Source organism: Lissotriton helveticus, chromosome 2_1 (genome assembly GCF_964261635.1).
Source record: "Lissotriton helveticus chromosome 2_1, aLisHel1.1, whole genome shotgun sequence".
NCBI classification, from domain to species: domain Eukaryota; kingdom Metazoa; phylum Chordata; class Amphibia; order Caudata; family Salamandridae; genus Lissotriton; species Lissotriton helveticus.
Window position 1 is genome coordinate 904,837,541 of NC_136059.1, and position 26,610 is coordinate 904,864,150.

Genomic DNA, 26,610 nt, shown 5'->3' on the forward strand with positions numbered 1-26,610 from the left:
ACCGTATATGGTGTAGCGGCCAGTGGTAGAGTTTAAATTTGTGTATTATTTTGACCTTTTGTGTATCACCCATACTCTTGGTATTGTGTCACATGCCTGACTATCACCCAAGCACATCGTGCCTAGTTATTGGGATTTTAGCTGTGTCCTAGTTCCATTTCCCTTTTCCATATTCTTTTCACCAGTTAGCCCATTTCTTTATTGTTGGTGAATTATTCAGGTTCACACTTTCAGATTGCAGTAATGTACCATGGTCCCCCTTCTTATGTATAATTCCCTTTTGTATAACCAGACTGTTTTCCCTGATAATCGGTATTATGCGATTTTTCTTTTGAGATGTTCTAGATAAGGAATTTAGGAACACCTATATGTAATCATTGAGATAAAATGTGTTTATTTTTTATTTTTTTATTTTTTTTGCAGAGTTTTATATAGCGCGAACTAGACCCGAACCGAATCAGGTATCAGAGTGCTTTACATAGCAGTTACGTTACATGAGGACGGACACACATTCATTTTAGGCACGGGGAGATTAAGTGATTTGCCCAGAATCACAGGAGGTTTTGGCGTTGTTACCGAGACTCGAACCCAGATCCTCAGTTCCGAGGTCGAGCGCCCTAGCCGTTAGGCCAACTCCTCTCCCCTTGTTTACCCCATTAAACGATGCCACTATGTGTGAGGACATCCATTCAGAAAGAATTCCCATGTCGCTATCTACCCTTAGATGGTGAAGGATATGCTCTCACACGGAAACCCAATTGAAGAGCCTAGAGGCACTGTTTTGCCTACTGCCTTTGTTTTTGTATTGCCTTTGAGAATGACAGTGTATTTCAACGCAGAATTGTCCCATGGCGTATGGCCACTCCTTTGAAGATTGCAGGCCACCTGTTTTCAGTCCCCTTGTTATACAATGAACTGTTTAACCCCTTCCACGCTGATGACGAGCTGGGCTCGTCATGAGGTAGCCTCCTGGCACGCTGATGACGAGCCCAGCTCGTCACGTAACATGCGCTTTAAAAAATCTCAGCGTACGAGCGGAATTCCGCCCGCACGCATGCGGTTAAAGCATCGCACTTGCTCCATCAGACGGCATTGGACATCACAGAACCGGAATTTCAGTGCAAAAGAGCGCCTGTCATGTACTGGTAACCTCTGACAGTGTGCAGTCCCTTGAGTCCCTTGGCCTGAGTTTTGGCCACACCCCCCCTTTTCCTTTGCTCCAACGGAAGTGCAGTGCACCGGAGGATCCAAGATTGGCAAAAGGCACTCCATTCTGGTGCCCATGAAAGAGCAGCCTGAGCGTCCCCTGACACTGAATGATGAGTTTTGGAGTCTGAGAATGGTCCCGGGTCTGCACGAGATGATTTGTGCTCATGATCAATGAAGATCATGCTATCTGTAGTGTCTGCCGCAGAGGAGAGATACTGGTGCACTGCCTTGAGACATTGAGACTTTCGAATGAGCTACGAGTGTTTGCCAGGAGGGCACTCCAACGGATACTGAGAAGCACCATTTACATGAAAGGCCTGAATGAAGAGGCCCATGCGGAAGAAAACAACAAAAGAAGATTTGATGGACAAAAGAAGCCTACCAGAGAGGCTTTTGAACGGACTCTGGGCATAGTTGGTTTCACAAGTGGTTTCCGTGCGATTGCATATAATGGGTGTTAGGAGACTAATTTTTGCTGTTTTGCTGGCATTGTTTTAAAGTAGTATTCTGTTTAGTAAAAGCAGAATAAAGTCCATTCTCTGTAGAAGAGTATCCCTTTTCATCTGAGAGCATTAATAAGGATCGCCACTGTTTCACCTGAATATATAATACGTTTCTGAAATGCATAGGAGCCCTAAAATGTTATTAGATAATTTTAGGATTTGCTTTTGCTTAGTGTTGTGAAAATTATAAATGTTGTTTGTAATAGTGGTCATTACTTTCTCCTGTTGTCTATATGTTCTTAAAAACGTGTTTTCTAGTGTTTTTAAGCATGATGTTGTCTCTGATGGGTGGGATTGTTTTCACTACCCAATTGACTTCTGCACGAACCTCCCAACCTATGTCTTTTCCTACTACTACTTCTTTGCATTCTTTTCATATCTTACCTGAACACAAGCAGATTAGAAGGTCGGAATTTGTGAATAATTCTTTTGTACAGCTTCTGCATCAACACCAGTTAGTAATAAACACCACAAATTGCTGGGTGTGTGGTCTTATGCCACATACTACAGATAGAGGTATTCCCTATTTTGGTTCTGCCATTTAGTTACAATGGGTCTGTAAGGGCATATCAGACGATGTTTATTTATGCCAACGAAGTCTATCCCTTGTGTTCCATGAAAGATAACTCAAGTAATAGTGCCTTAGTGAAGGGAATAACGGATAATATTGACATCGATTCAGACACAGACTGAGTGATTGCCTATGTAAGGGCAAAAGGAGGGTCTGAGGTTCTGTGAATTCTGAACCCGTGGGTTCTATTTTGTGTATGGCAGCCATTTTGTGGTTGCCCTCACATAGGCCATGATTGTGGCTGAAACCAGTCTTTTAAGGACATGTAGACCTTAGCTCAAGTTCATGCTGACTCCTGTTTGACCTGAGTGAACTGACCCTGTTACCTGAAGCTGACCTTGTTAAACCAGTTCCTGCCCTTTGGCTGATCGAGATTGAGGATCAAAGCACAGGACATTGTAGAGTTTGGTATGCACACACACACCCCTTATCTGTTTTCTGTTCCTTCTTTTATGGTCTGTTTATGATATGGGTTGTGGTCCTTTTATTATGGGTTTCTCCGGCTTGTGTAAGAAGGAATGTTAGGCATTTTGCATGCTTGCAAAAGCAAGGACTGCCCCTTACTTTTATGCTGAGTTTTATAACCCTGAGCATATATATAAGGCCTCTGTTCGCTGTATTCCTCAGACTACCTCATTCAGTTGCTAAGGCTTCTGTGTGACGTGGCCTCACTTATTAAATTTAATAAAGATGTCTTTTCATATTTTCAGCTTCTGTGCCAAGTTCTTTTTATTAGTAAGTATTCCCTGAGAATGAAGATTACAGTTCCTCGGTGCTGCAGGCAAGGAGTGGTTTGTCATCCCCCTGGCTACGGAAGCTTACAAGGTTGTCATACTAGGAGCCAGGCACGCAATGCCCATTGGGCTAAAATAGGCTTCAGCCCCTCCCCTCATCACCTTCTTCAGCCCGGCTAGAGGCAGGCAGCATATTCTCCTTGAGGGCATGAGTTTGGCCTCATTTTGATTGCCATGCAAGAAATGGGAAGATGGAGTGTCCAGAAGAGAAACAACAAGGGATGGCCAGGTGGAGGATTCTGGGAACACGTTTCTATTTCCAGGATTTCTGCTCTCACTGGAGCCCAGCATTCATGGCTTTCAATACACATTAACATCACCGACCATCATGTAAATGGTCATAGGCACCAGCAAGATTAGTAAAGACGACGAGCACCTATTTCAGGTGACCACCAGGAAACCACTAACCAGCTGAGCAACCGAACTTGGTGACATGACGAGAGGGGTTAGAAATCTGACCTGCGATGTTACTTCTGTTAAGAAGGCGCTGACTTTGCCCACACCAGAGAACAACATTATCTAAAAGGCAGAGCGAGCCTAAATGTTGATCCCTAGAGGCAGAGAAACATAGTGAGGAGGTGAGAAGTGGGAGGAAGGAAGTAGATCTGCCTAAAGTGTTGTAAACAGGGTTTGTTACCGCAAATAGACATTTCAGAGTGGCTTGCCATTTGGATTCATTAAAGGCTATAAACAGCTGTTTTTTTATGGAATCTCAAAGATTATATTAGTAAGCAAGGTTTTCAGCATCGGTTATCCCCTCTGACACACACACATGGTGTTGAAGATCTATAATGGCATCATTCTTGCTAGGCCATTTTCAGTGGGGTGTATATTGTTTTGCCAGATGTATTCCTGTATGTTATTGTAATTGTATGACTGTATACTTTTTTTTTTGAAAATATTTTTATTAGTCATACCAAATCACCAGATCAGACATAGTATAATATCGCTTGTCAGCAAGTTATTTCTTCTGTAATGGTGAGTAATACAGTATACAATCATCATTTCCACTTTTCTATTTTCAGAAAAACACCCCAACCCCTCAACTTCACCCTCCCCCTCCCCCTCCGTGCACTGAAAGTTCCTGCATATTAGACCAGTGTAGGCAATGGTTCGGTTGTAACAAAAAGTTTAACCTCCTCATTTAAGCTCCTCATCAAAACTCTGCAAGCAAGAGCTGGCCTCGGCGAAGTTGTCCTTGATTGGTTTTCTTCCTTTCTCCTCAACCGTTCGCAAATAATAAAACTGAAGAACTTCACCTCTGAAACGCAGCAAGTCAACAAAGGTGTCCCCCAAGGATCAGTACTTTCTCCTCAGCTCTTCAACATTTATATGGAACCGCTCGCCAAACTACTCAGGAATGCCAATATCCTCTTCCACCTCTACGCGGATGACACGCAGATCTACCTGGAAACCTCCTCGCTTAATGACATCCACAGACTAAATGCTGTCTTAAAAGATGTTCAAGACTGGCTAACAAAAAACCACCTGAAACTCAATCCCGACAAGACCGAAACTCTTCTCATCTCAAACAAAGAAGACAATCCTCAAATCACTGAATGGCTGAAGTCGATCGATGCTCTTAAAGGTTCTCTCACGCCAACTGATTCCGTCAAATCCCTGGGTTTCACCCTTGACCCCAAATTAACCCTGACAAACCACATTAAGAACTCGGCAAAAAGTGCTTTCTTCAACCTCAGACTGCTGAATAAAATAAAACCTTTTATTCCAAACAAAGACCTCAAACTAGCCACCCAATCTCTAGTTCTATCTAGACTGGACTATGGGAACTCAATCCTTACAGGCATACCCAAATCACACTTGGCTCCATTAAAAACAACACTACATGCGGCAGCATGAATGATCACAGGATGCAAAAAATTTGACCACATCTCCCCAGCACTCAAAGAACTTGAATGGCTCCCGGTGGAAATGCGTAGCTCCTTCAGAACGGCCTGCCTAACACACAAGGCCCTCCACACCGGTAAACCAGAATACTTGGCCAACAAGCTCAAAAAAGCAGGCCAAAGCAGATATTTGAGAAGCTCCAACTCCCTGCTGCTCATACCACCAAAAACCAGAAAGAAGAAAACTGCGGACTGCTCCTTCACTGGAAATGCCCCCAAAATATGGAACTCTATCCCCCCTCATATCAGAACTCTACCTTCCTATCCGGACTTCAAGATCCAACTCAAATCCTTGTTCCTCACCCGCTCCTTGGGTCCTAGATAACGAGGATCTCCCTCTGAACTATGCGCTATCTCTGTATCCTTCTACCAAAAGGCCTACTGTTACGAACTTCTCCCAACATTGTCTTGAGGACTGCCTTTATGTGTTACGTATCTTTTTGCTCACCATGCCTTTCCTCTTACTGTAAAGCGCTCTGCTACCTTCGGGTCTTGTTAGCGCTATAGAAAACTTCTAAATAAAAATAAATAAATAACCTAGTAATGGGTTCCTCCGCAGTCTCCTGCTAATCGTAAACAAAACATTATATGACATCATATGATTCTAGAAAGGTCTACACTTTGGTCAGGGCTGTAGGCTATTAACACACAGTATATGCATACCCCACACAAACAATACATCCCAACGCAGGCCACGGCCACCCCCGTTGTTACTTGTAGACATATCCCTAGTCATCATGTTCCTTAACGCCCTGCTCAAATTCCGTCAACAACTGGTTCCAGTCCAGTGAGATGGGATGTTTACGGAGTCCCCTGCTCTCTTCTCTGTGCAGTTCCTGTCCCTCCGCCCTACCCCACCGTAACATTTCCCTGCCCCAGTGTCCCACATTTGGTGGCCTAGCTGAGTTCCAATTCATGGCTATTGCCCTTTTCGCCAGCAACATCGCTAAAGTCACAAACCTAATAGCCACACTTCTTTTCTTCTCTTTGTGGCCTACTCCCAGTATGCCAAATAATACGGACGTGTAGGGCCTGCCCGGTGCTAAGTCACTCAGAATGTGTCGAATTGTGCCCCAGTAGGTATTCAGTTTGGGGCAGGTCCAAAACATATGTAGGAGTCCCGCATCTTCGTGTTGACATCTGGGGCAATTTCCGGCTGCATCAGGGAACATCGTCCGCAGCCTGTGCGGAGTCAGGTATGACCTGTGGACTATCATGAGCTGTATAAACTTGAATTTAGGGTTGCAGGATATTTTCTTTGGCAATTGTAGCGCCCTCTCCCACTCCTTGTCATGCAGAGCCCTCCCCGCGTCTTCCTCCCAACGCATTCTAAGGGGTTGCAGTGGATTAGTTCTGCCGGCTCTAACGCCATGAGTCAGCCATTTTGTTAGGTGGCTTCCTGTTCCCATCAGATACAGCATAACGGTCAGTGTGTTACTGTCCGGTTCCAGACCGCCTCCCGCCCAGTGCGTAATGTGTGACTTGCGCTTGCATTATAAACAGTGCGTTTGGCGCCTGGTGCAGCCTGAGGAAATCTGCATTTGTCATGAGTCTGCCGTCCGAGAAGAAGTCCCCGACCTGTGTGACTCCAGCATCAGTCCAAGGACGTAGCTTCCTTTCCGTCAGGAAACCCGTCCCCAACGGGATACCCAGCAATGGAATGAGGGTGCATAGGATGTATGTCTGTTCGTGTAGTGTATGGCTTTTTTCCATTGTGTGATCGCCAACCTAAGTAGTGGTGGCGCCAATTCGGGTATCCTGGCTTTTGGAAGTAACAACCGATGTATGGCCCCCCGTTGTCTGTCAGATTCCGTCATGTCCAGTTCTTGGAGGTTCCGGCCCGCCAGCCAGTATGCCAACCATTGCAGTTGACATGCATATCCGTATGCCATCAGGTCTGGCACCCCCAAGTCGCCCCTATCCGAAGGAAGTTGCAATTTTGCCGAACTTATTCGCCTTCTGCCTGCACCCCACACCAGTTCCGTCAACATCGTGTTTAGTGACTTGAAAAAGGGGGTTGGCACAAGGATAGGCAGGTTAGTGAAGAAGTAGAGTAGTCGTGGCAGTACCACCATTTTGGAGATGGCGACCCTGCCCGCCACAGACAAGGGTAGGGAGGTCCAGAAGCGCACCTGGGACTTCAGGTCGCGTAGGGCCTTTCCCAAATTGCCCTCCAGCATGTCCAGTGGTTGGCGATATATCTGCATGCCTAAGTATTTGAAGGTCACGGGTGCTATTTGAAAGCGGTAGGGACCAAACGGGATATGTGTCACGTCCAGTGCTCTGTGGAATCCGAACCCATACGATTTGGTGTCATTTATCATAAGGCCCGAGAGCCCGTGGAAGGCAGAAAAGATCTCCGATAATGGGTGCATTGGACTGGTGATATCATTTAAAAACAGTAATATGTAATCCGCATACGCCGAGATGACATGATAGTTTGCAAGTCTGGCAATACCAGTAGTGGCCGCAAGGGACCTCACTTTTATCAGTAGGGATTCCAGTGCAATTATAAATAGTAGGGGCGATAGCGGGCACCCCTGTCTCGTGCCCCTCTCTATCTTGAATGGGCCCGAGATACATTTATTGGTGCGGACCCTCGCTGTAGGTCTCCGATACAGTAGGGACACCCAGGCTATAAATTCCGGTGGGATTCCAAACCTGGCCATCTCCGCAAACATATAGTCCCATCTGAGGGAATCGAAGGCCTGTCTAAGGTCCAGGGAGATGTATCCCTCCGTGTCCTTTCCCTCGGCATTAGGCACCATGAGTTGGCTGAGCCTCCTCAGGTTCAGGGCGGTGCTTCTGCCCGGTACGAAGCCACACTGATCAGGGTGTATCATGTCAGGAATGAACTGGGAGAGTCTTGTGGCTAGTAGTTTACTAAGGATTTTAAAATCTTTATTGAGCAACGACAGGGGTCTATAATTCTCCAGGTGTAGGGCGTCCCTCCCGGGTTTGAGGAGAGACACTATCATGGCTTGCGAGGTTGTATCCGGCAGTGAATCCCCCTCTAATGCCTCCCTGTAAAGTGTGTGTAGTCGGGGGGCCAGCAGATCTATGTACGTCAGATAGAATTCTGCCGGCAGGCCATCTGTTCCGGGTGCCTTGTTCCTAGGAAGTGTCTTGATTGCCTGTCTCACTTCCATTAAGGTAATGGGCTTCGAAAGCTCCTTTCTTTGCGGCACACTCAATTGGGGAATACATGTGTCAGAGAAGAAGGACTCTAAGTCCTGGTCCGAGAGCGGTTCGTGTGGGCCATACAGGCCAGAGTAATAGTGTTGAAACGCTGCATTGATCCCTAGCTGGTCTTGTGTTAACACCCCTGCATCATCTCGCACTTCCATTATAGGAGCGCTTGTCGGGTCGGTGCGCGTTAGGCGTGCCAACAGTGTGCCCGCTCTATCTGCTTGTGAGTGTTGCCTGGTGGTATATTCCCCGTAGTCGACCACTCTCAATTCCTCCAATAGTTCCGCATGCTGTATGTGGGCCTCTTGGAGTTGCGTGAGAGCGCCGTCCGTGCCTACCGCTTCGTTTTCGAGCATCGCCAGGCTGTCCTCCACCGCCTTCAGTTTCCCCAGTATAGTGTGTTTGATTCCCACCTTCGTACCCATCGCCACTCCACGGATGGTCGCCTTAAAGGCGTCCCATTCGACCTGCCTAGAGCTGGCCGTGCCCTCATTGTCAGTGTAGTAGTTGGAGCTTGCGTCCAGCAACGTTGACCTAAAAACTGGGTCCTCCAATAGTCCCGGGGATAGTCTCCACGTCGGGTTGGGGTGGACAGCCTCCCCCAGTGTAGCGTCAGCTCCACCGGGTTGTGATCCGATAGCGTCTTACCCATGTGTTGCACTGAGGTAATCGACGCCAGTAGCGTCTTGGAACATAGTAGTCTATCGATTCTGGTGTGTAACTTGTGGGGCGGAGAATAAAAAGTCTATTCCCTGTGGGATGTGTGAAGTACTCTCCAGGCGTCAATCAGTTCCCACCCATTCACCCAACGCGCTAGTGCCAGTGCCTGTTTCCTGCTCTCCGTACTGTGGAGTGGTGGGTGCGACCTATCCATCGCTAAGTCTAATACCGCATTGCAATCTCCCCCAAGTATCCATTCATACCCCGCCCAATCTGCCAACACTCTGCCTATGTCTGTAAAAAACTTTTCTTGGTCGGTATTGGGGGCGTAGACACTGCCCAACACTATGCAGGTGCCATTGAGCAATCCCTTCGTGAACACATACCTGCCTTCCTTGTCCACCCGTGTGTCTAGTGGTTTGAACGGAACTGAGTTTCTAACCCATATGGCTGCCCCTCGGGAAAGAGCAGAGAAAGTTGTGGCGAAGAGTTGTCCCTTCCACTTTTTCTTTCAAATGGTTTATTTTTTTGCAAAACAGACTAGCTTAGTTTTCCTTTTCCTGCACTGTCTTTGTACCACGCAGTCTGCCAGTACGACGAGCAGCAATAAGACCAACTTTGCGTCCAGCTGGGGCATCTCTCCTGATGGTTGAAGGCTTACCAATATGTTGATGGTTACCACCACCAAAGGGATGTTCAACAGGGTTCATAGCCACACCACGGACACGTGGCCAGCAGTTTCGCTTAGCCTTGTATTTATGGTAAGCACGACCTGCCTTTAGGATTGGTTTGTCAATTCGACCACCACCAGCAACAACACCAACAATAGCTCGGTTTGCAGAGGAGACAACCTTCTTAGAACCTGAAGGAAGCTTAACCCGGGTTTTCTTAGTTTCAGGATTGTGAGAGATTACTGTAGCATAGTTTCCAGAAGCACGGGCCAGCTTGCCTCGATCACCTGGCTTCTCTTCAACACAGCATATGATGGTACCTTCAGGCATGGTTCCAACGGGGAGGACATTTCCAATATTCAACTGGGCTTTCTTGCCACAGTAGACAAACTGCCCCGTGTGAATACCCTCAGCAGCAATAAATAGTTTGGTCCTTTTCTTGAAGCGGTAAGGATCTCGGAATGCCACCTTTGCCAAAGGGGCACCACGACCAGGATCGTGCACAATATCCTTTACAACGCCCTTGATGTAGCCATGTCTCTCCGCGAAATCCACAGCCCTGAGCTTGGCTGGGCCCTTCCTGTGTTTCACATGAGCCTTGAAGACGGACCCCGCGCCTTTTCGCTGACCCCTGATCACTCGCCCCATGGTGCTCCGGGCCGGGCTATCTCAAGAAAGGCCCCTTCCACTTTTTCAAAAGCTTAGCGCCCTCTGCCCCATTTAGGTGCGTTTCCTGGAGATATGCCACATGTACCTGTCTCCTGTTTAGTTGCGCCAGTACCCTGTGTCTCTTGTGTATTGAGCCCATTCCTCTCACATTCCAAGTGCAGACCTTGTATAGATTAGGAGAAGTCATTACCCCAAGTATTCTGGATCCGAGACCATGCCTTTGCCCTCAGAGAAACTGACTTCGTGTTAGATATTTTCAGTGCTTCATGCAATAAAACCCCCCCAACTCTACGGTCCCTCCCCCCGAAACAGAGTGGACCAAACCAAGCACCCAACATGGGTAGAAACAGTACTCTATCTTGCCTGCGCCTGTGGGGCGTGTGTCCAGCCGGACACTCTTTTCGGGCAGCAACTAAGAGTCTCGCTCATGTGGCCCCCTTCAATATCAAGCGTCCCAGGACCTATTCCCATCCCCGCTATAGCCAAGTGTTACAGTTTCTACATTACCAATCCGCAATCGTTAGTCCAATGGTTACATGTCTGCTGCCATCTGTGCTGTGATGCGAGGGAATAACTGTATACTGCCTACCGCTTCCGACACTGTCGTATGAGAGCTGGTCGGGCTGGCGGACAGTGTCCCATTAGCTGCATCGTGTTCCGCAAGAGCGTCCGTTGTCAATAGTGCCGCCGCCAACGAGTCACGGCTCGTCGCCGCGTCGTCCCCTGTCGTTTCCTCGGTTGGTTCATGTTGTGAGGCATCCTCCACCGGTGTCCGTGTGCGGTTCTGTAACAGATCGCGATCAGCAGAGCCCTGCGTTTCCAGTACTGTGTCCATATTTCGCTGTGTCGGAGGCGGCGTGAGTGTCACTTCCATCCATTCCGAGGCCTCCTCCGGGTTATCGAAGAAATAAGTCTTGAGGTCGTGGATGACTCTGAGGCGTGCCAGGAAGAAGAGAGCGTATTTCACATTACGATCCCTGAGGGCACGCTTCACTCCCCAGAATGACGCCCTGGCTCTTTGCACCGCTTGTGTGAAGTCCGGGTATATGGAGACTGTTCCATTTTCGTATTTTATCGGCCCGTTTTCTCTTGCGACCCTGAGGACCGTGTCTTTGTCTTTGAAGTGGAGAAGGCGCGCTATCAACGGCCGCGGCGGCGCTCCCAGCTTCGGTGGTCTTGGGGGTACCCTGTGCGCCCTTTCGACGCTGTACATCTGTGTAAGCTCCGCCGGATCTACAATGGTCTTCAGCCATTCCTCCACAAAGCGTGTTGGGTTTGTCCCCTCTCTCCGTTCCGGTATCCCCAAAATGCGTATGTTGTTGCGGCGTGAACGCCCTTCGGCATCATCCACCCTGTCCCTCAAGCACCGCATCTGCTTCTCCAAGGTTTCCAGCCGCGTAGAGTGCTCCGTCTGTTGGGGTATGAGGTCTGCGATGGCCAACTTGTGCTCTGAGACCTTCTCCGCTAATTTCTTGTGATCGTCCTTCAGTAGGGACAGCCCCGTCGCCATAGAGTCAATCCGTGTCTCCAGGGCCTCCCTAGAGGCCCTAATTTCCATCAGGATTAGGTCCAGTTTGGCGTCCTGCACAGCGACTCCTGTTGGGGGACCACATCCTCACTGGAGGAGGTCAGCGGGTCCTCTGAGCCCGACGTATGCACTCCCTGCCGGGGGATTCTATTCCTCCCCATCGTCAAAGCTAGCCGGCCTGCTCTGTGGGACAGCGGTGCACGGTGTGCGGCAACCTTATGATCAGTCCGTAGTCGCTGCAAGGTCGTGATGGTGCAGGAAAGTTATACTGGGCCTATCGATCGTCGAGCTCTTACTACAGAATTATGTGCAGGTCCTCGCAGTTTCCAACCTCCAGGCCGGGCTCCTCCAGTCCCCCGGGGGTGGGGGGGCAAGAGCGCCTCCCGACAGTGTGAGGCCCTCAGGTGTGGTCGGCCCTTGCTAGGATGTCGGTGGCCTGCCGTGCCTCTAGGCCGTTCTTTTCCAGCCCTGGCAACCAAGGATGTCCACAGCTCCTCTCCGTGTATCGCGACAATACACAGTCCCGAACCCGCGTTCAGGCTGGTAGTGGCAGTCTGGTCATCTTCCACGTATGCCCCCAGACAAGACCGCACTCCGGCGACGCAGGGCACGTTAGATTGTGCACTCCACCTCCCGTCCACCGCCCCACGCCTCTGGGCTGACAGTCCCGTCACTGTGGGCCGGGGATGCAAGGCGCGTGGTAGGCCTCCCCTCGGGGTGTAATCGGGTGCCAAATATCCAGTCTCAATCGCGCCAGCCGTGCTGCTCATGGAGTCCCAGCACAAGAGCAGGACCTCCCCTGCACATGTGTGTCCAGCCGGGTGTGTCAGGGTACGAAGCCCCGCAGTAGCAGGCAGTCGGTCGTTGCGGCCCCAGAGCCCTCCCTCCGATCAGCCGCCGAGTTCCCTTTCCGTGAACACCAGGCAATCCACCGTCAGTCGCGTCGATCGCCTCACCCTTTGCGCGGTGTCTTCTCGCAGGCCGCCACTCGGTTCCGGTGTCATACACCGAGGAAATGGGGGCGACTCCGGTCGCGGCTGCGTCACGGACTCCGCCTCGGCAGCACTTCCGGTCCGTCTTCAGGCTCACTGTGGGCCGCGGCTTTCTTCGTGCGGCTAGGCCTCCTCCTGTTGTGACAACGTGCCGCAATCACAACCGGACTCAGGCTACATCGGTTCCTCAGGAAATCAGTGCGAGGTAGGGGTGCGGAACTCGCTTGTGCAGGATATTTGACAGGATTTATGGGGTTTTTCGGCGGAGCAAGCCTAGCTCACGTCCTCCATGCTCGGCTGCTGGCCACGCCCCCCTTGTATGACTGTATACTTGATGGTTACCAGATTATGCACAATACAAGAGACCTCACTAGGTTATGGTGACAAGTCACCAATGTAAGCTATAGGCTTGCCTGGTTCATTTGTACAATTTATGTAAGATGGCACAGGTCTAATCTGTTTATTATGAAAAGATATAAAAAACAAAAAGTGTGGAGGGTCAAGAAGGGGAAATATTTTCACGACCTGTCCACTCATGCCCCTATATTGTGAATATGTAACAACGAAGGAGTGGACCAGGTCAGCTGGTGGTGTGTTGTCCTGAATAGAGAGTAGGAATCACCAAGACACCCGTGTGGACTTGTATCGTTGGGTCACATTGGGCTGGAAAAAATCCCATCAGACCACCCTCTTGGCAGTATATCATCATATGGGGATAAATAGCCTTTCCATATACCGCCCTTGAAGTTTTGCGGAAATGGAGCAAATGGCGCTTTGTGCCATACTTGTGCCCAAAGTAAAATGTGAAAAAAGTGCAGTGCTAAGAAACAAATGATGGATAAAAATGACTACCTAGACTAAGCACATAGCTTATCAATATAAGTGTAGGTGTCAGGATTAAAAACACGCCTAGTAGTAAATAGGTTGGACTACATCGTGGCGCTATGTGAAAGGGTCAACTAGTTTCAGCTCGATGGAGCATTGCTCCAGCTTTCATCAGGACCAAAAATTAGTAAGCTACTGCAACACAATATACTATATAGGGTGTACAGAAATGAGATACCAATAGGTTGCATCAAAGTACTCTAAAGAGGAAAAGTGTCACCCAGATTTGAAACTTCTATGTCCTCTGTAGATAGAGAAGAATCTTCTACCTGTCAAGGAAACAAAAAGATAACATATATACATTTCCGCACAAAAATCAAAGTAACCCCACTCACACCATCAAGACAAAAGCACACCTGCGTAAACACTTTGCGTTCCGCATTATATATAAGCTTATTAGCTAAATCACGTAGAGGCATTTCCTCACGGTGATACTCACCCAGCTTTGTGTGGGTGAAGACCTCACCTCGCCCGGCAACCGCTCGGGAAATTGAGGCCCCGCTCTAATGTGTAAAAAAGAGGACACAATTAACTAACAGTTTAAGAGTGTCCAGCCGAATCGCTATACACAATAACCCAAAATACGTGTGTTAGACTCATGGCCACCTAAAAAACGCTACCACCTACAAACCCTGAGCCAACCAATATAGTTTGTAATGAATAGATAACTCAGAAGTAACTCAGAGGTGGGATGGTAGTAATAATACTAGTGGTGACAATGTATCACCCCTTAACTCTTGCTGTAAATAGCTCTTATAGGGTAGCAATCAGAGCAACCCTTGACTCTTAAGAGAAAGTCCTCAATGTAATGTCTAATACTTAAGCAGGGCGACGGGGAAGACCTCAGGCATAAACAGTTGCATATCAATAAAAACGCTGCACACACGATGGTGAAAACCGTAGACTCCCAGTGCTGTCTACATCTATATTAGATGCTGAGACCCTGTTCAGGCGACCTACACACACTACACTATTGATCACGAAAAGCTGACGCTGTACTGACCTGTCCGTCGGTTCCAAATGCACAATATACTGACTGTCAGAATCGAAAAGGGCATTAACTCTTCTACAGAGAGAGTCTCAGCTACATCTATGTTAGATGGAAGGGGTAAGAATGGGTCCCCTGTCTTAAAGAAAAAGAAGAAAAAGATCGCCATGGTCATGAATGCCCAAAATGTAGTATCCAATGGCGATGCTGTGTACAAAGTGTGTGTAGAAGCAAGAAACCACAAGTCACACGTATACTTAAATGTTTGTTGTAATGTGAGACAGAGGAAAGGGGGGTTCCACAATTAGTGCGAAGGAATATTCTAGTCATGGAAGTATCATAACCTAGCACCTTTGCGCATGTGCGCAGAGATCAGTGCCGGTATCATAGCAGATCAATTCTGCGCATGCGCGCAGAGACGAGTCGAATCCAGGTTCTGCAGGACCGCCCTTGGTTCGCGTCCTGTTGTTTTCAGGTGAGCCCGCTTGCCTGTTTAAGCCTTCAACACTGGCTTATGTCCACAATAGTGGTTACCATTGGCTGATTTAAAACCCAGCCTCGCTTTTATAAACTGAACGGCGAATTCCGTCGGTGCCTCCACTTCCGCTCGTACTTGAGCGCGGGCACCGACGGACAGGTCAGTACAGCGTCAGCTTTTCGTGATCAATAGTGTAGTGTGTGTAGGTCGCCTGAACAGGGTCTCAGCATCTAATATAGATGTAGACAGCACTGGGAGTCTACGGTTTTCACCATCGTGTGTGCAGCGTTTTTATTGATATGCAACTGTTTATGCCTGAGGTCTTCCCCGTCGCCCTGCTTAAGTATTAGACATTACATTGAGGACTTTCTCTTAAGAGTCAAGGGTTGCTCTGATTGCTACCCTATAAGAGCTATTTACAGCAAGAGTTAAGGGGTGATACATTGTCACCACTAGTATTATTACTACCATCCCACCTCTGAGTTACTTCTGAGTTATCTATTCATTACAAACTATATTGGTTGGCTCAGGGTTTGTAGGTGGTAGCGTTTTTTAGGTGGCCATGAGTCTAACACACGTATTTTGGGTTATTGTGTATAGCGATTCGGCTGGACACTCTTAAACTGTTAGTTAATTGTGTCCTCTTTTTTACACATTAGAGCGGGGCCTCAATTTCCCGAGCGGTTGCCGGGCGAGGTGAGGTCTTCACCCACACAAAGCTGGGTGAGTATCACCGTGAGGAAATGCCTCTACGTGATTTAGCTAATAAGCTTATATATAATGCGGAACGCAAAGTGTTTACGCAGGTGTGCTTTTGTCTTGATGGTGTGAGTGGGGTTACTTTGATTTTTGTGCGGAAATGTATATATGTTATCTTTTTGTTTCCTTGACAGGTAGAAGATTCTTCTCTATCTACAGAGGACATAGAAGTTTCAAATCTGGGTGACACTTTTCCTCTTTAGAGTACTTTGATGCAACCTATTGGTATCTCATTTCTGTACACCCTATATAGTATATTGTGTTGCAGTAGCTTACTAATTTTTGGTCCTGATGAAAGCTGGAGCAATGCTCCATCGAGCTGAAACTAGTTGACCCTTTCACATAGCGCCACGATGTAGTCCAACCTATTTACTACTAGGCGTGTTTTTAATCCTGACACCTACACTTATATTGATAAGCTATGTGCTTAGTCTAGGTAGTCATTTTTATCCATCATTTGTTTCTTAGCACTGCACTTTTTTCACATTTTACTTTGGGCACAAGTATGGCACAAAGCGCCATTTGCTCCATTTCCGCAAAACTTCAAGGGCGGTATATGGAAAGGCTATTTATCCCCATATGATGATATACTGCCAAGAGGGTGGTCTGATGGGATTTTTTCCAGCCCAATGTGACCCAACGATACAAGTCCACACGGGTGTCTTGGTGATTCCTACTCTCTATTCAGGACAACACACCACCAGCTGACCTGGTCCACTCCTTCGTTGTTACATATTATGAAAAGATGACAGAGTCAGTAGAACTGACTATTTTATTCTCAAACACATATATTAAAGCCAACAGGCCTTTAAGGGTAGATTGGCTTTACACTGTGCTGAAGATAGGTATTTCAGGTATATTGTTACATAGAATCTCACAGATTAATGCCGTAGACAAGTTTTATGGTGTTGGTTACCCCTCTCTGTCAAATCATGGCAAGATAACTGCTACAATTCCTGTTAGGCGCTTTTAGGATATGTTGTATATTGTGTTTCCTTTCTAACTTGGTACATAATCTTACTTTTACAACTTTGTGCCTGATTGGTTTCTGGGAAAGCATATGCTCAATGCATCAGGCCGGAGTTGCTTATGGTGGGAAGTAAGTGATCCAGGCTATAGGCTTGACTTTTTCGTGGAGATATGATCTGGTCTGATCGGTTTATTAAGGTACAACAAATACAGTATGCCTGACTTACTTATTGTAAACAGCATATGTTAAAGTTATTGCAAAGGAATGAAATCTGACTTACCTAATGTGAAATGCTTTTATCAAAGCAAATAGGCCTTTAGGGTGGATTCTTATTGCACTGTGTTGACGGCTGTAGAGTGGTATTTTGTTGCTAGGAATATCACAGATTACCTTAGTATGCAAGGGTTTTGATATAGGTTCCCCCATAAATTATCCATTGGGGTGGTATATTTCCACTGTGATAGTCGTTGTTAGTCCTTCCTAAGATGAGTTCTGCTAGCATTCGTTTTACCTGATTTGTGATTTTGCTGACTCTTTGCCTGATGGCTGCCATGTGAAAAGGGTTATTTTCGATTGTTATAGTAAGCCTGAATTGATTTTGGTGATGAGCCAATGATAAGGTCATAGGCCTGATTGGTTCATTAGGCAAAAGTAATGCCTAGTGCCACAGGTTCATTCTGATTAGTATGAAAAATCACAACAGATGCAATAGGCCTGAGTTATTGTGAGAATCAAGTGTTAAAGCCAATAGACCTTTAACGGCAGATTCTTATTAAATTGCGTTATAGCCTCCACACACTTTTTTTGTTACAGAGAATCTCCATATTACTGTAATAGACAAGTATTTTGGTGTTTGGCAGCTCCCCAGGCAGTCCTACAGGCAGGGCCGGACTGGCCATAGCAGGCACTGGTCGTTTCCCCGGTGGGCCACTAGGGTGGGGGCCGGTTTTGGGCCCATGGGGGGCGGTTTTGTTACTGGGGGCCGGCAATATCAGCCCCCCGTAACAAAATCGGCTGAAACCGGCCCGTGCAAACAGCTCGGCCTCACCCCCTCAGCCCCCCCCCCCCCCTCCCCCCCAGGGGGGCCGGACGAGCAGTTTGCCAGGGCCGGTTTCGGTTCCCAGTCCGACCCTGCCTACAAGGCCGCTCACTTTACATGTAATCTCCCTTTTGCTGAGTTTGTGTCTGTATTATTGCTGAGGGGTAAGTGTGTGAGTGCGAGAATGGCAGCAGTGGATTAATGGATGCATCGTCATTCCTTATCAGATGGGCAATTTGAGGGGCCCCTCCTAATTGCTTGGCACGTTAGCTCTGCCTCATCCCCTACCGCTTGGTGTGTTATCACTCCCCGTCCCCACCTCCCACCCCTAAAGTTCAGCTCTAGTTGCTGCCACTGCTAAGAGCTAAAGTAGATTGACAGTTCGAAAGCGCAGGCGATGAGGAGAAGGGCAAGGCGATACCAGATAAAGGTTAATGGAACATTACAGCACGCGGAGCCAGGACAGCCACTGAGGCACCACGGGCTACAGTTAGTTTCGCAAGAACAGGGGTCACTCCTCCTGTCAGCATCCCAAAGTGGCGGACAGGTGCGGTCGGCTGACAAGTCATGCAGAAACTCTGAAGCACACCTCCCTGAGTTTCCAGCTTACAGTAGTTTTGAAGTGCCCCAGCTGCGGGTCACGCTCTCTGACCCGAGTAGCGTGGAAGGAGCAGCTGTGCGGCTCGGACAGACGTCAGGCTGCACGTGCAGCAGCCTGGAGAACCGAGGAACCAAGGCCTGCGCGAGCTCCAGCAGCTGCATTGACGTCACAGCGTGGCGCAGTCCCAAAACGCAGTTCAAAGCGGGCAGGGGCTGGTCAAGGCGCACTTAAGTTCAATATCTCATTTTAGCTCCACATGCAGTGATTGCAAAAGGCGGCGGACTGGAGACACTGCCGTGAACAAATATTAAATGTTATGCATCCAGACTTACATTTACTGACTCGTGCCAGGTGGCCTCATTAACAACGGAAGGATTTGGGGCTCGGGAAGAAGGCACGATTTGCATAACACTGAGCTGCATTACAGTGGGAACAAAGAATTAATTCTCTGGAACCACTACCTATTATTTTCAGATTTCCCTAGCATTAAAATTAAACGTACTGTGTCTTGGATGGCAGTCAAGTATGGAAATCAAAGTGTGAGTGCCGGCGCCGATAAAAGTGCGCGGGTAGGGAACATAATTAAAGCATGGGGTGAAAAGAGAAACCAGGGCGCGTGGACGGTCGGAAGTTGGAATGTTGTGGGAGGACAGGTATGAAAGTCAAAGGGGAGAGAGTGAATACACCGAGAGTGCATTTGAAAGTACAGTGAAACTAAAATGACTGCATTGCCTTAGGTGTGTGAGGAGTTCTCAGAGATTTATATCACCAGCGCAAGCAGTTATTTAGCTCCTGACTTGGCTTCCTCGGCCAATTATTCTTAGGGTGGGGAAGTGTCCCTTGAAGGGATACTGGTCCAATCGATCATAACTGGTCCTGTGTTTCTGCACCTGGATTTCCCGCGAGTAGGAGGACAGGGCCCGGATTTTAGAAACCAGTAAAATTATATGCTGTTCCCCATTGCAGATAACAAATCTCATAATTGCATGTGCAGGGGTAATATTAGCAGCTGGAATGGGTCATTCTGGACCTTGTAATGTTGGCCCCTCTGCACCGTGCAACAGGCATCATAAGAAGGCCATCATAACGGTCCAAAGCCATGCTGATCATGGTCTACGAGCCAAACCTGCATGTTGAGCAAAGGTGTGCTCTGAATTTGGCAGAGCAAGCAGGCGGTATAGTTAAGAAAGCGAGCAGTACATATTTCTTTTCTTTGTGTTTGCTGGAGTCAAGTTCGTTCTTTTTAGTGTGTTCGTCATGGGGCTCAGTCTAGAGGCTAATCCGTATAATAAACATGGCCGTCCTTGCAAAAACTGCCTCCTTTGACTGAGGTGTGTAGAAACAGCCAGGTTCTCAAGGCTTTGCGAAAGCTTAATTGGCCGTCAAGATGTCTGAGCACTGAGTTTGTGCCAGAGTTTTGCAGCGTAGTCTGACAAGGTACATTCTAGAATGGCTGTATGTTGGGATAATGATTTTTGGGTTCTTTTCGAGCAGGGAATTTGCTTGGGTCAATATGTACATATTTTCCTGTGCAGCAAGGAAGGTCCAATGCCATGTAAAGCTTGCAATCCAGCGCGGGTTGAAGGAGAGTCGTCTTAGTACTAGAAGCCAGGATAGGGCACCTAGTTCTGAGTTAATGTGGTCTCATGGCTAAGTTCAGTATGAGTCTCTCTCCAGTGCTTTGGATTAGTTGTAGTCTGTGCAGATATTCAGCTGTACCTAGACAGAGAGCATTAGTACAGTCCATGTGCAACAGCACAAGAGAAAGAATACCCCGGCCCAGTGAAGGAAGCCAGAAATACATAGCTACTCCCAGCCACAGCCGGTAGTAGGTGTAACTGCAGGGCGGTGACGTAGGAAGGGGGAGGGGCAGGGTGGGGGGTAGTAATGTATGGATTACGGACTTTTACAGGTAAGTAAACATATAAATAAATAAAACGAATTTCGTTGTGTGCACTGCATCACCAAATGCGATGCAGTGCGCGCAACAAAATTCGTTTTATTTATTTATATGTTTACTTACCTGTTAAAGTCCGTAATCCATACATTACAACCCCCCACCCTGCCCCGCCCCCTCCTGACGTCACCGCCCTGCAGTTACACCTACTACCGGCCGTGGCTGGCTACTCCACAGAACATTAAGTAAATGGAGGCAGCCACTTCATGTGGCAGATGTTCATTTTTGTACAACGCACATTCTGTAGAACGCACATGTAAGACAGCAGCATACATTAACAAGCATTTGCAATGCAATAGGTCTCACAACTGTGAGATTTTGAGCTATTGGCATTGTAATTGACAATGCCTTTTATTTATGGGTTTTAAAAACCTGGTATAATAAAAGGCATTGTCATTTACAATACCAATAGGTCAAAGTTTGGAAAATGCGAGACCTATTTCATTATAATGAGCGCGGAATCCCTGAGTGGGCGATACGCTCAGTATTAAAGTTTAAAATTAAAAAAAAAGCTGAAACAGAGTGCAGTGTCCATGAAAAGGGCAACATGCTCAGCTTTAAGTAAAAAAAAAAAAAGCTTAAAGAAAGTGCGATGTCCCTGAAGTGGGTGCAGCGCTCAGCTTAATTTGAAAAATCAAGAAGCGCCCGCCATTGTCTGTCGAATGCTGTGTGGGGTGGAGGCAGCCTCTTTTAAAGAGAAAGCTCGCAGAGCGCTCCATAGGAGAAGCGGCTGCCATTATCCCACGAGTGCTATATGGCGGTGGGGCAGCCACTATTAAAGTTAAAGCGCACATAGCACTCCCTACAAAAAGCGTCTGCCCTTTGTCCCATGAGTGCTATGTGGGCTCCCTGCAAATACAAGAAGCAGGTGCCATTGTCCCATTATTCATTAAACAAAATAGTTCTTACCTACTTAAAAAGCAGACCATGTAACAAGACAAGTCAAAGGTCCAGTCTTTATGGGAGGTTACAAATGCAGATAATGCGGTACCAAGGAGGTACTAACAAGCCTATTACCCCCAGGTCCCTCCGTCCTCGACACCTTCATACTTCAAGTGGAGATGACCATCTCCCGACAGAAAAAAAACAAGAGGAATGCTGAGACACTAATACTGCCCCTCCCCCCGGGAGTACATAAGCAGTACTTACCCAGCAGCCCTCCTGTTCTTTTTTTCTGTCTGTCGACAGAATGTTTGGTGTGCTGGTGCTGCTCCTGCTGGGCTGGAGTGGCAGTGCTTCTCTTCTTCCCCCCGCCCGGCTGTCTGGCTGTGCGGGCGCGGGGTTCCCTGGACTGCCTCCTGGCCTGCCGGGCTTGCTGTGTGTCGGTCTCTACTTGGAGCCGGTGTTGTTGTTGGAGCATTCCCGGCTTTGATGTTTGCTGCATGCACCTCCTGACCCTTTGTGGCTGGGACTGGAGTTCCCGGTTGCTTCCGGGTCGCGGGCTCGGCTTCCCGAGCCTGGCGGGGGTGCCGTGCCTCGCTGGATGGGCGACGGTAATGTGGGGGCCTTGTTCCTGGGGTTGGCCCCCACTCCTGGTGAGTCCCGATTTCGGGATCCTTTTTTCTTCTGCCTGGCGCTCTTGGTGGCTATTTTTCTGCTGCTGTCATCCTGTGTGTGGTTCCTGCCCGTTGTCTTTCTGTTTCACTTGCAGTGTGGGCTCCCTACGCAGCGCCGCTGGAGAGCTGAAGTGTTGCCTGTTCAACGTATGTGGGGGCCTCTGATGTCCAGTTTGTGGGCCGTCTCTGGTGTCCTCTGCTTCGTTCATGGAAGCTCGTTTGAAGGGTTTGTGCCAGATGTCCGGGGCTGTGTTTCTTCCGTAGCTGTGGAAACATGAGCGCTGTGTGTGGAACGCTCCTTTTGTTCCCGTTCCCTGCCCTCTGTTCCGATGCATTGAGGAATGTTGGGGCCATTCTTGCTGTGTGTTGGTTCTCTCGTTTGCTGCTGCACATTGCGATTGTTCCCGTTCCCTGCCCTCTGTTCTGGTACCTTCGGGACGATGTTGGCGCCATTCTTGCTGTGTTTTGGTCCTCCCTTTTGCTGGCCCGCCTGTGTCATCTGCTGTGGGGAGAGGAGTTGGCCTCCCGGCTGGTGCGGTCAACCTCAATTCTTGGGTACCGGGTTCGAGTCTCGGCGGTGACGCGACAGCGTCCTGTGGTTCTGGGCGGGTCACTTATTAACCCATTGCCTTGCGCGTGTTCAGGTGTCCTCCTGTATCGCAAAAAAAGGTAGAGGATTGTGCCCTCACAATTGTCAACAGAAATACATATGAAAAATCAGGCGTTCTTTGAAAGTTTAACGTGCTAAAGTTTTATTTAATGTTTCCTCTGTATTGAAGGACAGCCGACACGTGTTTCGCCCATAGGACCTATTTAGGCCGTGGGCTTTTTCAAGGCAAAATCAAATGTTCAGTCAGGACAGTTTCATATTTCAAAAGAAGGCCGTGATTAGAGTCTCTGCGGTCCGGGATACAGTCCTCCTGTATCGCGACTGGTGCCTTAGCTGCCCCTATACCTCTCCTTTGCCTTGGGTGTCCTGGGCGCTGTGCCTCCGCCTTTCCCTAAGCTTTTCTGTGCTCGGCCGGGGAGGGGGGGAGGATGTTCGGGGATTTGCTACCCTAGGATGCATTCCATTTTTTGGCATGCTTATGTGGCATACTTATGTGGCATGGAGCGCTGGGGTGTCTTGTTCCTTTGCTGCTTGTGTATCTGTTTTTGTCACATTTGCGGTGGAGGCCTTGCTGTGTTGTTGGCCCCCGCTCTGACTGTTTTCACCCCCACTTTTTTTCTTCTAGGTGCTGCGAGGCGCTGGGCTCCATGGTCCTTCTTGTGCCTCTGGTGTCGCTGGCGCTCATGGCCGTGGGTTCGAGTCCGGCCGCTGCTCTCCTGATGTCCGGTGTTGGTGGGTCCTCTGTTCGCCTGCTGGTGCCGGTCCTGGGGTGATGATGGGTGTGCCTTCTGGCATGTGTATTGTACCCTTTGGTACTCTTCTTCTGGGAGTGCCCCTGCTCTTGGCGGCTCTGTGGGCGTTCGCTCTTTCTGTTTGTGGCTTGCCTCGGGTTGGCGTGGGTTCCGGTCGCCTCTGTGGTGGCTGGTTCCTTTTTTCGCTGAATCTACCTTTGCTTGCTCCTGGGGTTCCCTGTGTTGTTGGGGTTTTCCTGCGTGCTTGCTTGCGCCTTGCTCTCTCTGGTTCCGGTTGGCCTGCCATGCTGTTCTCCCTCTGTGGTCTTGCCTCTGCTGGCTGGCTGTTGTGGCCTCTGCTCCGCTTGGGTGTCCTGATTCTTTGCTTCCTGGCTTCTGTGTGGTTGGTCGCCTTTGGGGCTCCTGGTTCCTGGTCCTGTTCCTCCCGTCCCTTGGGCTGTGCCTGGTTCCTCTCGTGGGTGCTTGCCTGTGTCATGCCGGGGGCTCTTTGGGGTGCTCTGTCCCCTCTACCTGCGCTTGGGTGACTTGTGCTGCCTTGGGTGCGGCTGTTCTGCTTCAGCCCTGCCTGCATCTGTTCTCGTCTGTTCCCTGCTTGGTGACTGTTTGGGTGCCTGCCTGGGTCTTCCTGTTGGTGTGGGCTTCCCTTTGCTCCGGCCTGGGGCTTCTAGTGTTGTCTGGGGGCCTTTCTGTGTGCTTGGCCTGGCTGGTTCTGCGCTGGCTCCCCCTGGGCTGGTCTTTGGCTTGCTTCTGGTGTTATCTGTCTGCCCCTCCTGTTTCTGCCGTGGTGCCTGTCTGGTTTGTTCCTAGCTGGGGTCTCCTGGCTGCTGCCTGTTCCTGTCATGCCTCCTGTTCTCCGGGTTGGTGTGCTGTCCCCGTGCTCCGCTGTCTGCTCGGTGTTTTGCTTGGTCGGAGCCGGGTTGGTCCCTGCCTGGCCTTCTGGGGCGGCTGGGTGCTGTTGGCTTCCTGGTCCATCTGCTGTTGGGGGTGTTTGCTCCCTGGGTTGTTCTGGTCTCGTCTGGTTCCCTTCGTGGGTGCCTGGCTGAGGTTTCTGCTGCTGCTTCCCGCTCCTGCCTGTAGGGCTCCTTTTTGGGCTCTGCTTCCGTGCTGGTCTCTCTTTGGTTCCTGGTGGGGTGTTCTGCGGTTGGGGCCGCTTCTGGTGGTTCCTTCTGGGCCTTCTCCTACTGTTGGTTCTCTTCCCGGGCTTGTTTACCCGGTGTTGTGGGCCTGTGTGGAGTTCTGTGGCTCTGGTTCTGCCTGCTTCTTGCTGGTTGTGTGTGGCCTCGGCCTGTGCCTCCTGGGTTTTCGGGCTGTGCTGTCCCTTTTTGGCCTGCTCTGGGGGTTTGTTGCCGGCCTTTTCCGGGTTCTTTCCTGGTTCTGTGGTCCTGGCTCGCTCCTTCCTCCCTTGCTTTCCCGGGCTTTGTTCCCGGTGTGGGTCTGTTTGGGTGCCCCTCCCTCTCTGGTTGGGGTGCTGTTCTGTGGTGCTCGTGCCTCTGCGGGTCCCTCCCTCCTGGCTGTGGGTTGTCTGTGGTTTCCTGATGCTTGGTCCTCTGCTCTCCTTCTGGGTTTGCTTGGGCCTGCTTTCCTCCTGCAGGGTCGGGTTGCTTGACTCTGGTCCTGGCTTCCCGGTTCTGTTGGTATTTCTTGGCCTCTTTTTTGCGGTTTGCTTGGCTCCTCTCCGGCGTTGCTGGTTTAGGGCCTTGTGGATATTGTCTGGGTGCTGTGCTCCTTGGGCTTTCCTTTTCCCGCTGCTCCTGCCCTTGCTGCTTGCCTGGCCTGGGTGTGGGGTTCCTGGGCGGTCCTGTGTCTTTGGGCGCCATCTTTGTGTGGCCCTCTGTGCCTCTTTGGGCGGCTGCTGGGGTTTCCCGGTTGCTCTGTGCTCCCCTCCTGCCTTGTGTTCAATCCCTTTGGGGTTGGGGTTTTCTGGGCTTGTGGTCGGTTTCTCTGTTCCCGACCTGGTTGAGTTTTCTTTGTTGCTGGTTTCCGGTCTTGTGGGCCTCTCCTTGTTTGGTGGGCTTTCGGCTGGATTCTGGGTTTCTTCCCTGTCCCTGTCTTTTGGGTTGGGTTCTCGATCCTGTTCGGCTCCTGGGTGCTTGTTGCTTCCTGGGCCTCCTCGGCCGGGTTTCCTCCTCGGGTCTCTTGGGCTCGAGTCCTTTCTTTTTGGGTGTTTGGCCGTGTTTATGGCCTGTGCTTCTCCTTCCTTTTTGGGCTGGGTGCTTGTGCCTGCGCTCTGTTGGCCGTTTCTTTCTTTGGCTTTCTTCCGGGTTGTCTCGTCTTCCTGGTGGGTCTGCCTGGCCGTGTGTGCCTTCCTGCTGGTTCTAGCCTTGGCGGTCTTCTCCGGTGGGTTGGTTTTGGCTGGTCTTGGTGTCCTGGTCCGTGTCCCGGTTGCCGGCTTCTCGGGTTGGCGGCCTCCTTTCCTTGGTGCCCTGGCCTTTTTTCTTTCTCTCCGGTCCTTGTCCCTGCTGTCCTGTTTTGGGTTGCGGGCCGGCTGTTTCCTGCGGTCTTCCTTCCTCCTTCTCGGTGCTCCCTTGGGTGGCTGCTTTTGTTGTGGTTTCCTGGGTGTGCTTGTGCGTGCGGAAGGCCGGGTTTTCTGCTTTGGTATTCTCCACTTGTAAGTATGAAGGTGTCGAGGACGGAGGAACCTGGGGGTAATGTCCTATTAATTACCGGTTATCTTCATTACTCCGGGTCCCGTAGTCCTCGACACCTTCATACGCCCCTCCCTCCCGGGCGGCCGGCCTTCCTGTCTGGGCTTGTTAAGTACAGGAGGGCTGCTCGGTAAGTACTGCTTATGTACTCCCGGGGGGAGGGGCAGTATTAGTGTCCCAGCATTCCTCTTGTTTTTTTTCTGTCGGGAGATGGTCATCTCCACTTGTAAGTATGATGGTGTCGAGGACTACGGGACCCGGAGTAATGAAGATTACCGGTAAGTAATAGGACATTCACAAATGAAGGTACCGATTTAGCAAGGACAGTAACAGGAGCCAATTATAAAGATGGGCGGGACATGGACAGAGCTTGTATACCATACCTCAATACAACATGCCTCGTAGCAGCGCACGTGCTGCCCTGCCTCGACCTAAAAAGGAAACTCACCCTAAATTTACTACTCAGCTCTCACACAAATGTTTGAGGCAGTGTGTTGAGTGTTGCTGACATTTGAAGAATGTCACTGCTGAATTGTAAGCTTTGTGAACTTTAGCTTGTACTAATTCCGCACTATCTCACCAACAAACAGGTAGAGCAGCAAGATGTTGTCTGGCAAGTAAAAGCGTGGAGAGGCCAATGACCAACAATGACCCTGTCCTTATGCTCGCCATTATGG

The 26,610-nt window shown here is 49.4% G+C and overlaps 1 long non-coding RNA gene and 1 pseudogene across 3 annotated transcripts in view; one reads left to right on the forward strand and one right to left on the reverse strand.

The window, feature by feature from the left end:
• The window catches only part of LOC144819540 (uncharacterized), a 162,327-nt gene that overhangs the window by 8,352 nt on the left and 127,365 nt on the right, over window positions 1-26,610 (forward strand). The window lies entirely within an intron of this gene.
• Window positions 9,337-10,178, reverse strand: LOC144818322 (large ribosomal subunit protein uL2 pseudogene; annotated as a pseudogene).